Here is a 14208-nt window from a genome sequence, read left to right as displayed (position 1 = left end):
CCCTCCTCTCACCTCTCTCTCTCGGTCCCTCCTCTCACGCTCTCTCTCTCGTCCTCCTCTCACCCCTCTCTCTCTCAGTCCCTCCTCTCACCGCTCCTCTCTCTCGGTCCTCCTCTCACCCTCTCTCTCTCGGTCCCTAACTCACCGCTCTCACTCTCGGTCCCTCCTCTCACCCTCTCTCTCTCGGTCCCTCCTCTCACCGCTCTCTCTCTCGGTCCCTCCTCACCCCTCTCTTCTCGGTCCCTCCTCTCACCGCTCTCTCTCTCGGTCCCTCCTCTCACCCCTCTCTCTCGTCCCTCCTCTCACCTCTCTCTCTCTCGGTCCCTCCTCTCACCCCTCTCTCTCTCGGTCCCTCCTCTCACCCCTCTCTCTCGGTCCCTCCTCTCACCGCTCTCTGTCTCGGTCCCTCCTCTCACCCCTCTCTCTCGGTCCCTCCTCTCACCGCTCTCTCTCTCTGTCCCTCCTCTCTCCCCTCTCTCTCTGTCCCTCCTCTCATCCCTCTCGCTCTCTGTCCCTCTTCTCATCCCTCTCTCTCTGTCCCCTCTCTTCATCGCTCTCTCTGTCCCTTCTCTCACCCCCTCTCTCTCTGTCCCTCCTCTCATCCCTCTCTCTCTGTCTCCTCTCATCCCCTCTCTCTCGGTCCCTCCTCTCACCCCTCTCCTCTGTCCCTCCTCTCACCCGCTCTCTCTCTCGGTCCCCCTCTCACCCTCTCTCTCTGTCCCTCCTCTCACCCTCTCTTCTGTCCCTCTCTCATCCCTCTCTCTCTGTCCCTCCTCTCATCCCTCTCTCTCGGTCCCTCCTCTCACCGCTCTCTCTCTCGGTCCCTCCTCTCACCCCTCTCTCTCTGTCCCTCCTCTCATCCCTCTCTCTCTGTCCCTCCTCTCATCCCTCTCTCTCTGTCCCTCCTCTCATCCCTCTCTCTCTGTCCCTCCTCTAATCCCTCTCTCTCGGTCCCTCCTCTCACCGCTCTCTCGGTCCCTCCTCTCACCGCTCTCTCTCGGTCCCTCCTCTCACCCCTCTCTCTCTCGGTCCCTCCTCTCACCCCTCTCTCTCTGTCCCTCCTCTCATCCCTCTCTCTCTGTCTCTCCTCTCATCCCTCTCTCTCGGTCCCTCCTCTCACCTCTCTCTCTGTCCCCTCCTCTCACCGCTTCACCCCCTCTCTCTCTGTCCCTCCTCTCACCCCTCTCTCTCTGTCCCTCCTCTCATCCCTCTCTCTCTGTCCCTCCTCTCATCCCTCTCTCTCTGTCCCTCCTCTCATCCCTCTCTCTCGGTCCCTCCTCTCACCACTCTCTCTCCGTCCCTCTCTCACCCCTCTCTCTCGTCCCTCCTCTCACCGCTCTCTCTCTCGGTCCCTCCTCTCACCGCCTCTCTCTCTCGGTCCCTCCTCTCACCGCTCTCTCTCTCGGTCCCTCCTCTCACCCCTCTCTCTCTCGGTCCCTAATCTCACCGCTCTCACTCTCGGTCCCTCCTCTCACCCCTCTCTCTCTCGGTCCCTCCTCTCACCGCTCTCTCTCTCGGTCCCTCCTCTCACCCCTCTCTCTCGGTCCCTCCTCTCACCGCTCTCTCTCTAGGTCCCTCCTCTCACCGCTCTCTCTCTCGGTCCCTCCTCTCACCCCTCTCTCTCTCGGTCCCTCCTCTCACCCCTCTCTCTCTCGGTCCCTCCTCTCACCTCTCTCTCTCTCGGTCCCTCCTCTCACCCCTCTCTCTCTCGGTCCCTCCTCTCACCCCTCTCTCTCGGTCCCTCCTCTCACCGCTCTCACTCTCGGTCCCTCCTCTCACCCCTCTCTCTCGGTCCCTCCTCTCACCGCTCTCTCTCTCGGTCCCTCCTCTCACCCCTCTCTCTCTCTCGGTCCCTCCTCTCACCCCTCTCTCTCTCAGCCCCTCCTCTCACCGCTCTCTCTCTCGGTCCCTCCTCTCACCCCTCTCTCTCTCGGTCCCTCCTCTCACCGCTCTCTCTCTCTCGGTCCCTCCTCTCACCCCTCTCTCTCTCTCTCGGTCCCTCCTCTCACCCCTCTCTCTCTCGGTCCCTCCTCTCACCCCTCTCTCTCTCTGTCCCTCCTCTCACCCCTCTCTCTCTCAGTCCCTCCTCTCACCGCTCTCTCTCTCCGGTCCCTCCTCTCACCGCCCTCTCTCGGTCCCTTCCCTCTCACCCCTCTCTCTCTCGGTCCCTCCTCTCACCGCTCTCTCTCTCGGTCCCTCCTCTCACCCTCTCTCTCCTCGCGTCCCTCCTCTCACCTCTCTCTCTCTCTCGGTCCCTCCTCTCACCCGTCTCTCTCCTCGGTCCCTCCTCTCACCCGCTCTCCTCTCTCGGTCCCTCCTCTCACCCCTCTCTCCTCTCGGTCCCTCCTCCTCACCCCTCCTCTCTCTCTTCGGTCCCCTCCCTCTCACCGCTATCTTCTCAGTCCCCTCCTCTCACCCCTCTCTGCACTCGGTCCCTCCTCTCACCGCTCTCTCTCTCTCGGTCCCTACCTCCTCAGCCCTCTCATCCCTCTCGGTACCTCCTCTCACCGCCTCATCTCCTCTCGTCCCCTCCTCTCACCGCGCCTCTCCTCTCCTCGGTCCCTCCTGCTCACCCCTCTCTCTCTCGGTCCCCTCCTCTCACCGCTCTCTCTTCTCGTCCCTTCCTCTCACCCCTCTCTCTCTCAGTCCCTCCTCTCACCCCTCTCTCTCTCGGCCCCTCCTCTCACCCATCTCTCTCTCGGTCCCTCCTCTCACCGCTCTCTCTCTCGGTCCCTCCTCTCACCCCTCTCTCTTTGCCTCATAACCGTAGATGTTCAATCTCGCTCTGTCTGGCTCTCTCTCCCCTCCCATTTCTGTTCCCTCTTTCTTTCACCCCTCTGTCTATTCCAACCCTCTCACCTTTTCCTCCCACAACTACTGTACTTAATTTCTCTTTCTCTCTGTCCCATCCTTCTCTCTGTGTGGCAGCCAGTTTAGCGAAGATAGAGAGAGAGAGGATGCACAAGAGGAGAGAGAGGAGTGTTTAATCCTGTCTTTGAGTGGGGAGAAGGGAGGGAGCAGGACAACCATTCTCTCTTTTCTTTCAGCTGCGCCGTTCCTCTGCCACCTTCTTCCAAGCTGCTCTTTTCTTTTCAGATCCTTTCTTTCTTCTCTTGTATGTTTGGGTTTCTGTTCTTTTCCCCCTTTTCTTTTGGCATGTGGTTGCACTCGCTCTCCCAGTGCTGGCAGGCGAGAAGGCTAGTCCTCCCTGGGGCATTTGAGAACCCCCCCACTCCTCTCTCCTTCCCCCCTCTCTCCCTTTCTCTCTCTTACACACACACACACACACACACACACACACACACACACACACACACACACACACACACACACACACACACACACACACACACACACACACACAGAGGCTTTCCTATGCTTAAAGTGAAGCTTACATGAGGCTTTACAGCTCATCAGCTTGTGAGAGTGGGCACCATGTTTGCCTTTGTGTCTTTTTTGTCTCTATGTGTGTCCATGCATGTGTGTGTCTGTTTATGTTACGCTCCTGTGTCTGTAAGTGTCGGTGTGTCTGTATGTGTCCTATTGTGTGTGTGTGTTCTCCACTAACGTCCACTCTCTGGGTCGGTAGATGCGTGCATGCTGTGGGGCAGTGAGCAACCTACGGCTCCTACTACTAATGAGGATGATGATGATGAAGAGGTGAGGAAGCTGAAGGTGTGTATCGAGCTGAAGGGGCTCCGCCTCCGCAAGCCCACCTCTTCCTCCCCCGAGAGGCCAGAGGTCAAAGAGGAGAGGACATGGTCATCACATCACAGCCCCTCCTTCCTGCCCCGGACCCTCCCCCGACCCCAACCTGGAGCCCAGCCCATGCCCCGCCCCCTCGGGACAGGAAGTTCAAGGTTGATCCGGAAGTGAAACCTCTGTCACAGAAGCCAGAGATCACAAAGAGCTGGGCCAGAGAGATGCTGGCTAATGGAGACGCTAAACGAGGTAGTCTGTCTGTCCGTCTGAGTTGTCTGATTCTGATTGACTCTGTGGGGTTGTCCTGTAGCCTTGTTGCCAGTGGTAGTGGGCGTTTACTGCTGCTATGTACAGTATGGAGCAGTGTTTACTATGCAATAAGCTGTTCTATATCTTCTGTTGTGTCCTTCGTATCCTCTCTCTCTATCCCTCTCTCTCTATCCCTCCTCTCACCCCTCTCTCTCTGTCCCTCCTCTCACCCCTCTCTCTCTGTCCCTCCTCTCACCCCTCTCTCTCTGTCCCTCTCTCTCTGTCCCTCTCTCTCTGTCCCTCTCTCTCTGTCCCTCTCTCTCGGTCCCTCCTCTCACCGTTGTCTGATTCTGATTGACTCTGTGTGGTTGTCCTGTAGCCTTGTTGCCAGTGGTAGTGGGCGTTTTACTGCTGCTATGTACAGTATGGAGCAGTGTTTACTGCTGCTATGTACAGTATGGAGCAGCGTTTACTGCTGCTATGTACAGTATGGAGCAGTGTTTACTGCTGCTATGTACAGTATGGAGCAGTGTTTACTGTGCAATAAGCTGTTCTATATCTTCTGTTGTGTCCTTCGTATCTCTCTCTCTCTGTCCCTCTCTTTCTCTCCCTCTCTCTCTGTCCCTCTCTCTCTGTCCCTCCTCTCTCTGTCCCTCCTCTCTCTGTCCCTCCTCTCACCCCTCTCTCTGTCCCTCCTCTCACCCCTCTCTCTCGGTCTCTCCTCTCACCGTTGTCTGATTCTGATTGACTCTGTGGGGTTGTCCTGTAGCCTTGTTGCCAGTGGTAGTGGGCGTTTACTGCTGCTATGTACAGTATGGAGCAGTGTTTACTGCTGCTATGTACAGTATGGAGCAGTGTTTACTGCTGCTATGTACAGTATGGAGCAGTGTTTACTGTGCAATAAGCTGTTCTATATCTTCTGTTGTGTCCTTCGTATCTCCTTTCTGACAGAAGTGTTGAAGCCACAGACAGAAGTTCATCTAGGCTCTCTATGGTTTAGCCTTCAATATCCCTGTGCTTTGTGATGTCATTTCCTCTCTACATTAGTGGTGTAGTCAGCCTGCCTGGGTTCAGGCGCGTTCCCTGCAGAGTGGACAGGAAGTGACATAGGAGGACACTTCCTGCTGGCTCCAATGGCCCTGTGAAAGTATTTAGAGTGTTAGAGAGGTTGTGTCTGTGGTTAAGACTCTACCAGCTAACAACAAATGTTCCCATAACGTTAGAGAACGTTCCTTTAAGAGTATCATTAGGTCATTAACTAACGTTTTATAGAAATGTTGCAAAAACATTTGTGCCTCCCCCCCAAAAAAATCATTACACATCACGTCTTGTTGCTAAGCCAATCAATGCCCTGATTAGTGAACCACTGATTCATTCACAGGTCTTTGTCTGTTTGGGATACTCACACAGTGCTTTGGAGATAGTGTTTTCAACTTAGATATTTCACACACAGGATTACATTGTGCATGTTCAATTAATCAGTCATTATTATTCAACATTTCCTCACCTGGGATTTGAACACAGCCTCTTGGTTCACGTTATTCTGATCTTCCTGCTACATCTCCGTGTCAGGTTTCAATAAATTGGATTATTCTCTCATCATTGATTTTATTCGCTTATTTCAGTAATTGAAGGGCTTTCTGTCTAGTTGTCTAATGTTGCCGGGCCACATGAACCTGTTTTAATGATACTCCCGAATCATTATGCTCAATCAAATATTTTCTTGAGTTTTAACAGAGCTGAGATTTACTTCAGAGTGCATTCACCCTATTGGTTAAACGTAGCAAGTGGTTTCTGATCTACACAAGTGCCTCGGGAAGAGGGGTTTGTTCTGGACAGGACATAACTATACTGGCCCAATGAGGGATATCCCTTATAGGTACAGTGGTAAGGGAATTAGTGGCTTGGGTTTGAGACCTGCTAGGGGAGTTACCCTACTGTCACATTCATAGCGATATATTTTGATGCCGTGATTTGGCTACAGTTACAACAGACATGATCTAAATAACATGAGTTTCTCATTAGAAGGTGAGAATTACTCCTTGTGCACGAATTATAACCACATTTCCTCTATCGCTCCAAAACGTTCCGTATATATCAATCATATACTGTAGCTGAGCATTTCTCCATTGTCTTCTTAAATCCACACATTCCGTGTAGGTCAAGTGATTCTGTTGCAACTTGTCTGTTTTTCCACATTTAAACTTGGGAGGTGGAACTCTGTGTTGTGCATTATCTTGGTATAACTGGCACAATCATTGCTTAAATGGCAAATGTGAAAGTGAAGACATGCTACTGTAAATATACACATTTCTGACATTCTGAGAACATGGCAACCGAGGTATATTTGTGTCAGAAGCAACACCAGCACCTGGGCCATGTTCTGGCAACATGTTGGAATGTTCCAGATAGAACTGCGATGTGACTGATTCCTAATCAGAGACACGTTTGTTCTACATGATATATAAAAAGATGCTAGAGAGTCGTCTTGTAGCTGCTCAGCTATCGAGAATTCTACTGATTTCCATCTTTCAGTTAAAATACTTATTTTAATTCGATCAGATAGGTGTGTTGTAACCAGCACCAATGACCAACACCCTAACCGCTGTCTCAATAAGGGATATCTCTACGGCATGTGCTTAATGCACCAGTATAGTTATGCCCTGTCCAGAACAAACCCTAACCCCTCCTCCCGAGGCACTTGTGTAGATCTGAAAACACTTGGCATGTGTAAGCAATGTGAATGCATCTTGAAGTAAATCTCATCTCTGTTAAAAGTACACTCAAGGACAATGTTTATTGATCATGGTGATTGAGGATGATCAGTAAAACAGGTCAACATGGCCCACCAACACCAGATAACAACACAGAAAGTCCTTACATTTTTTAAATCAATCAAACACATGAATGATGAGAGAATAGTCAGATTAACTGGTAACGGGCACAGACATGCTGGCGTAGCAGGAAGATCTGTGCGTGTGTGTGTGTGTGTGTGTGTGTGTGTGTGTGTGCGTGCGTGTGTGTGTGTGTGTGTGTGTGCTGTGTGAGTGAGTGAGTGAGTGAGAGCACGTGCACATGCCATTTAGAAATATGGGGGCAGGTGTAGTGTGACTAACGTGTGATGAATGACTGTTTCCCTTCAAGGCCAGTCAAATAGAGAGAGAGAGAGAAACAAAGAGAGAGAGAAAGACAGAGAGAGTGTCAAACTAGGGCTTTCCCCGTGCTCACACCACAGCTGAGAAAGTGAGAGATGAATAGACGTAGAAAGAGAGAGGGATTAACTAAGGAGATTCAGAAAGGGTATTACCTGCTGGCTTGATGATTCCGTGGTAACCACAGAGTATGATTGACAGTGAAGCGTCGCCCTCCTCCCAACTATTCAATGACAGCACTACGGCAACCACTGTCCTGGGTTAATGAGGCGTAATATTCCACCACTGTGTGTACGGGTGAGTGTGTGTATACGGGTGTGGGTGTGACTGATGTATGTACGTGTGAGTGTATTGGGGGGAGCTTTAAGAGACAGTGTGTGTGTTTATGTGTATCCAGGGAATAAAATATTTAGACTTGTAGGCCAACCACCCCCACCTTCCAGCTATTGTAATTTCAATGACATTTTTTAAAATGTCAATAATGGGTACTGTGGGAATTGCATTTACTCATTACTCAAACTGAGAGTGCCTCCACAATGTGTTTGTGTGTATGTGTGCGCGCTCCCAGACAGAGATGTTCATCCTCATTAATAAATCAGCAGACGTAGAGAGCTAGTCGAGCTTGCCTCCGCACTCCTATCCTTCAGTCTCTTTCTTTCCCTCCACACCCCTGTCCTTCAGTCTCTCTCTTTCCCTCCACACCCCTATCCTTCAGTCTCTCTCTTTCCCTCCACACCCCTGTCCTTCAGTCTCTCTCTTTCCCTCCACACCCCTGTCCTTCAGTCTCTCTCTTTCCCTCCACACCCCTATCCTTCAGTCTCTCTCTTTCCCTCCACACCCCTGTCCTTCAGTCTCTCTCTTTACCTCCGCACTCCTATCCTTCAGTCTCTCTCTTTCCCTCCACACCCCTGTCCTTCAGTCTCTCTCTTTCCCTCCACACCCCTATCCTTCAGTCTCTCTCTTTACCTCCACACCCCTGTCCTTCAGTCTCTCTCTTTACCTCCGCACCCCTATCCTTCAGTCTCTCTCTTTCCCTCCGCACCCCTATCCTTCAGTCTCTCTCTTTCCCTCCACACCCCTATCCTTCAGTCTCTCTCTTTCCCTCCACACCCCTGTCCTTCAGTCTCTCTCTTTACCTCCGCACCCCTATCCTTCAGTCTCTCTCTTTCCCTCCACACCCCTGTCCTTCAGTCTCTCTCTTTCCCTCCACACCCCTATCTTTCAGTCTCTCTCTTTACCTCCGCACCCCCTGTCCTTCAGTCTCTCTCTCTTTACCTCCACACCCCTGTCCTTCAGTCTCTCTCTTTACCTCCACACTCCTGTCCTTCAGTCTCTCTCTCTTTACCTCCACACCCCTGTCCTTCAGTCTCTCTCTCTTTACCTCCGCACCCCTGTCCTTCAGTCTCTCTCTTTACCTCTGCACCCCTATCCTTCAGTCTCTCTCTCTTTACCTCCGCACCCCGTCCTTCAGTCTCTCTCTCTTTACCTCCACACCCCTGTCCTTCAGTCTCTCTCTCTTTACCTCCGCACCCCTATCCATCAGTCTCTCTCTCTTTACCTCCACACCCCGTCCTTCAGTCTCTCTCTCTCTTTACCTCCGCACCCCTATCCATCAGTCTCTCTCTCTTTACCTCCGTACCCCTGTCCTTCAGTCTCTCTCTTTACCTCTGCACCCCTATCCTTCAGTCTCTCTCTCTCTTTACCTCCCCACCCCTGTCCTTCAGTCTCTCTCTCTTTACCTCCACACCCCAGTCCTTCAGTCTCTCTCTTTACCTCCACACCCCTGTCCTTCAGTCTCTCTCTCTTTACCTCCACACCCCTGTCCTTCAGTCTCTCTGTCTTTACCTCCACACCTCTATCCTCCAGTCTCTCTGTCTTTACCTCCACACCTCTATCTTTCAGTCTCTCTCTTTCTCTTCCTCTGTCTCTATATCAGTTTTCAGACTTTGTTTCTATTTTTCTCCCTTTTTCTGATGTTTTTTTTATGAAGTTCACAGTGAATGTCATTCTCTTCTTTTCTAAACTTGCATTCATTCTCTCCCGCTCTCTCTGTCCTGTAGTTGGACTGCTCCCTTCAACCCAGCAGAGGGACAGATCTGCCCCCCAGGGGCCCCTCGTGGGGCAAGGATGTGACTGGGGATCCAAGGAGCCTAGGAGAGGAGGGCTGGGGGTGAAGACTGAGGGTCAGTGCCTTCCCCCCCCAGCCCCTGAGCCCCCCACCAAAGACACCGCCTCTCTCAAGCCCCGTCGTCATAGCGACATGGACAAACCCAAGGGCAAGCGGCCGTGCAAGACAAAACACATCAGCCAAAGAGAGAGGGAGCGGAGGAGAGAGCTGCTGAACGGCGGCAACAACCAGCATGGAAACACTGATCTGGGAGCAGCTTTGGAGGACAAGGTGAGTGGTGGAGTCATTGGGGTTTCAGTGTTAACAGGTCTGGTGTCAGATTTAACAGGCTGGAATGGGACTTGGAGAGACAGTGAGATAAATTACAGAGACAGTGGATTGAGGCCGCAAGAGGAGGGTCGTTCCACCTCAAAAGGCACAAGAAAGAGGATTTCTACCCCCACCATCTCAGATTGTTCTGAAATCGTTTCTGTAGTTAGTAAAAGATACGATTAGAATTCCTGAAACATTATTTTGTTGAAATATAATTTGATCTCTGAGAAATTAAGCTAATTGATTTCAACCAATCAGATAATATGCAATAAATATAGTACCCGACATTCGATTTGGATCAAACTTCTTCCTACCAATGAGTAAGACACGAGGAATACATTTTTAAAAAGGTCAAAAACCACCCACAGACCCCATGCCAAAGCCATCCCAACAACCAGTATACAACCAGTATACAACCAGTATACAGTATCAGTTCTCTATGTTTGACAAGTAGTATGTATCTGTGGCTTGCCATATTGCTTCTCCATGCTATTTAATGTATTCCCTGTTAATCTGGGGATTTTTTTTCCATGTTCAGAGAAATTAGCCATTGAAGTCGCTTGCATTATTTAGCATGAAGTACTGTGAAAGTACCAGATTTTGACCACTAGATGCTGCTGTTCCTGCTATACCGCCACATTCTTTATCAATTTTGCTGGTCTCCTGCGTTTATTAACTAGATCACAACATTTCCTTTGCAACTTTGGGTAGAACACCAATAGATCTCTCTCATTATGAAAATAAATTGTGTTGTTTACTCACAGTTTCATGGTATCCAATTGTGATCTTGTCTCATCGCTGCCACTCCCCAACGGGCTCAGGAGAGGCGAAGGTTGAGTCCTGCGTCCTCAGAAACATGACCCACCAAGCCGTGCTCCTTAGCACCTGCTTGCTAAACCCGGAAGCCGAACCAAAGTGTCAGAGGAAACACCGTTCAACTGACTGACAAAAGTCAGCTTGCAGGCATCTGGCCTGCCACAAAGAGTCGCTAGAGCGCAATGAGCCAAGTAAAGCCCCCCCCCCCCAGCTAAACCCTCCCCTAAACCGGACGACACTGGGCCAATTGCGCGCCGCCCATTGGGACTCCCTATCACGGCCAGTTGGGACTCCCGGTCACGGCCTGGGATCAAACCCCAGGCTGTAGTGACACCTCAACACTGCAATGCAGTGACTTAGACTGCTGTGCCACTCAGGAGCAACCCAACTATCCTTGACTAGTCCAACAAGTGGCTGCTCTCTGAGAGGGTCATCCCTATGCAATTCTCATATGAAGACTTTTCCTACAAGCCCAAAACTTAGATGGATAAATGGGCCAGGGACTAAAAGGTTGTGCCAACCCTAATGAAACAATGAATTGCATGGCAGTCATATGTTTTTCAATAAAATGATCAGGGATGAGCTCTATATGTATTGTGATTAGTGAAATATAACATTAAACACAACACAACCCAATACCATTGCAATTGCAAAACACTATACAGTGTGTGTTTGGTACTTTTACCATTGAAGACCATTAGAAACCATAACATAGAAAAAAACACAACCAGAAGGAATACATTACATCGTATGGAGAAACAGTAAACAGAGAACTGATACTGTATACTGGCTGTTGGCGTGGGATTGGCGCGGGGTGTGGGGGGTTCGTGGTTGGTTTTAGAATTTTGGGGGGGATTCCTAATGTCTTAAATCAGATGCTGGGTACTATATTTATTATTTATCATCTGAATCCTATAAATTACATTAAATTGAGATAAAATGTCATTTCAACAAAATAATGTTTCAGGAATGCCAATCCTACCTGTTTCAAACTACAAACACAATTTCAGAACAATCTGAGATGGTGGGTGTCATGGGTTGCGGAAATGAGATGGAATGACTCAAGAAGGAGTGAAAGAGAAAGGGAGAATAGAGAGACTGAGAGGGAGAATAGAGATTCTGAGAGGGAGAATAGAGAGACTGAGAGGGAGAATAGAGAGACTGAGAGGGAGAATAGAGAGACTGAGAGGGAGAATAGAGAGACTGAGAGGGAGAATAGAGAGACTGAGAGGGAGAATAGAGAGACTGAGAGGGAGAAGAGACTGAGAGGGAGAATAGAGAGACTGAGAGGGAGAATAGAGAGACTGAGAGGGAGAATAGAGAGACTGAGAGGGAGAATGAGAGATAGGAAGGGATTAAACATGTTTGCGATGTTTAGAGTGTTGCTGCTGCTCTGACCTCTTCCTGCCCTGAAAATCTCCCTGTGGATTGTGTGTGTGTGTGTGTGTGTGTATGTGTGTGTGTATGTGTGTGTGTGTGTATGTGTGTGTGTGTGTGTGTGTGTGTGTGTGTGTGTGTGTGTGTGTGTGTGTGTGTGTGTGTGTGTGTGTGTGTGTGTGTGTGTGTGTGTGTGTGTGTGTGTGTGTGTGTGTATGTGTGTGTGTGTGTGTATGTGTGTGTGTGTGTGTGTGTGTATGTGTGTGTTTTCATTCTTTCACATACTGTAGAATTCATGGCATGTTGGCTGTAAAAACAGTTGGGAAATGTTTATTTCAAACATAACTAATTGTACCTCTCTTGACACTATTCACTTTTTGATATAGCCATTGCTTTTACCAGGAAGGAGCAAGAGACAATCAACTTTGACCCTGTTGTTGCAGCTGTTGTCATGGTAACCGGGCAGCTGCACGTTCTAGATTCCTTCTTTAAATTCAGACCTTCCACTGCTTTAATTTTTTCCACATTCAAAACAGGAAGTTAGCAGCTTGCCTTAGCCTACTTGTAATTCATTTGTAAATCATATCCTTGTATTTTCCTGTTATGGTGAATAAGAAGTTGGCAACTCAAAACATTGTCAGATTGTTCTGGTTATTATATTATATTATATGAGCTGGCTAGACAAATTATCCATTATTAATTTGTTTTTTCAGGTCCTAAGAAACATAAGACTAGTAAAATGTATTTTCAAATGAATAGAATGGCATATTTTGGGGTGAACTTTGTTATTAGTCTGTGCAGCCCTTGGCTGTGCCATGCAAATGAAATCAATAGTTGTTCTTTTGTTCATTAAACAGACAAGAGACACACTTAGCCGACATCCCTCTGCCCTGATCAGTCAACAGGTTCAAGTTTCAAGTCAAAATGAATCAAATAGAAAATACCAGAATAAAACAGAAATATATATTTTTCCAAACAATTTGAGTGTCACGACCATGTTGAACCACTGTCATATAACAACGCAGTTGTGTTTTGTCCTCATTTTCTTTCGCTGTAGAAGCATTAGAATCTGCACTTTCCGGTCATGTAAAGAAGTAGAACAAGCTGCCCTGAATGAACCTCTGTAGGATGACTTCAGAAAGGAGATCTTTTTGATCCACATTGGATGTGTTCACACCATCACACGCTTCCTATTTTTTCAAACTCCCCAACAGTTATTTTGGCTGAAGATAAATATAAGGGCCTTTAATTATTTACCTGTCAAAATCAAGAAGAAAAGAGGAAATGACAGTGTGCATTTCTGTGACAATAGACAAGAACAGCTCAAGGACAGAACTACGTACATTTAAATACACAGAATAAATGCATTGAAAGCGTTTCTGTGAAGCTTTGTGATTGACAAGGACAAGTTTGATGTCGGACAACAATAGAATGTTCATGATTTAATGGAAAGATGGTAAGATGAAAGGCGATGTTCATACTGAGGGGTTGGTGGGACTTCTAAATACATTACCACAATCATGACTAGGTCGGTTGGTGGGACTTCTAAACACATTACCACTATCATGACTAGGTCGGTTGGTGGGACTTCTAAATACATTACCACAATCATGACTAGGTCGGTTGGTGGGACTTCTAAACACATTACCACAATCATGACTAGGTCGGTTGGTGGGACTTCTAAACACATTACCACTATCATGACTAGGTCGGTTGGTGGGACTTCTAAATACATTACCACAATCATGACTAGGTCGGTTGGTGGGACTTCTAAACACATTACCACTATCATGACTAGGTCGGTTGGTGGGACTTCTAAACACATTACCACTATCATGACTAGGTCGGTTGGTGGGACTTCTAAATACATTACCACAATCATGACTAGGTCGGTTGGTGGGACTTCTAAATACATTACCACTATCATGACTAGGTCGGCTGGTGGAAATAAAAGTACAGGGCTTTGTTACCGTTCAAATATTACGAAAAGGTGGCAAAGTTGGCGGCATGGTAAAATTGATTGAAAAACGTCTTGGTATGAAAGGTATCTTAGTGTGTGTGTGTGTGTGTGTCTGCGTGTTTATCTTTGGCTTCGAGCTTTGGGAGTGTGTGTTATTGTGTAGGTCAATGCCAACACTGTGTAAGGGTATGTGCATTCTTTACATAACGAGAAAACCCTGGAGCATTTGAGCAGTAGAGCACTCAATTACACACTCTCCCTCTCTCTCTCTCTCCCTCTCTCTCTCTCTCTCTCTGTCTCTCTCTGTCTTCCTCTCTGTCTCTCTCTCTCTCTCTCTCTCTCTCTCTCTCTCTCTCTCTCTCTCTCTCTCTCTCTCTCGTCTTCTCTCTCTTCTCTCCTCTCTCTCTCCCCCCCTCGTCCCTCTCTCCCCCCCCCTCTCTGTCTCCTCTATCTCTCTCTCTTACTCCATCCTTCTCTCTCTTCTTCCTGTCCTCTTCTCTCTGTCTCTCTCT

At 48.8% G+C, this 14208-nt stretch overlaps 1 pseudogene; it reads left to right on the top strand.

The window, feature by feature from the left end:
* Nucleotides 1-14208, top strand: part of LOC109885933 (BCL-6 corepressor-like) — a 63175-nt pseudogene that overhangs the window by 36922 nt on the left and 12045 nt on the right.

This window comes from Oncorhynchus kisutch, linkage group LG26 (assembly GCF_002021735.2).
Source record: "Oncorhynchus kisutch isolate 150728-3 linkage group LG26, Okis_V2, whole genome shotgun sequence".
NCBI lineage: Eukaryota > Metazoa > Chordata > Actinopteri > Salmoniformes > Salmonidae > Oncorhynchus > Oncorhynchus kisutch.
The sequence above is the reverse complement of the archived record's forward strand: the minus strand, read 5'-3'. Positions and strand labels throughout refer to the sequence as shown.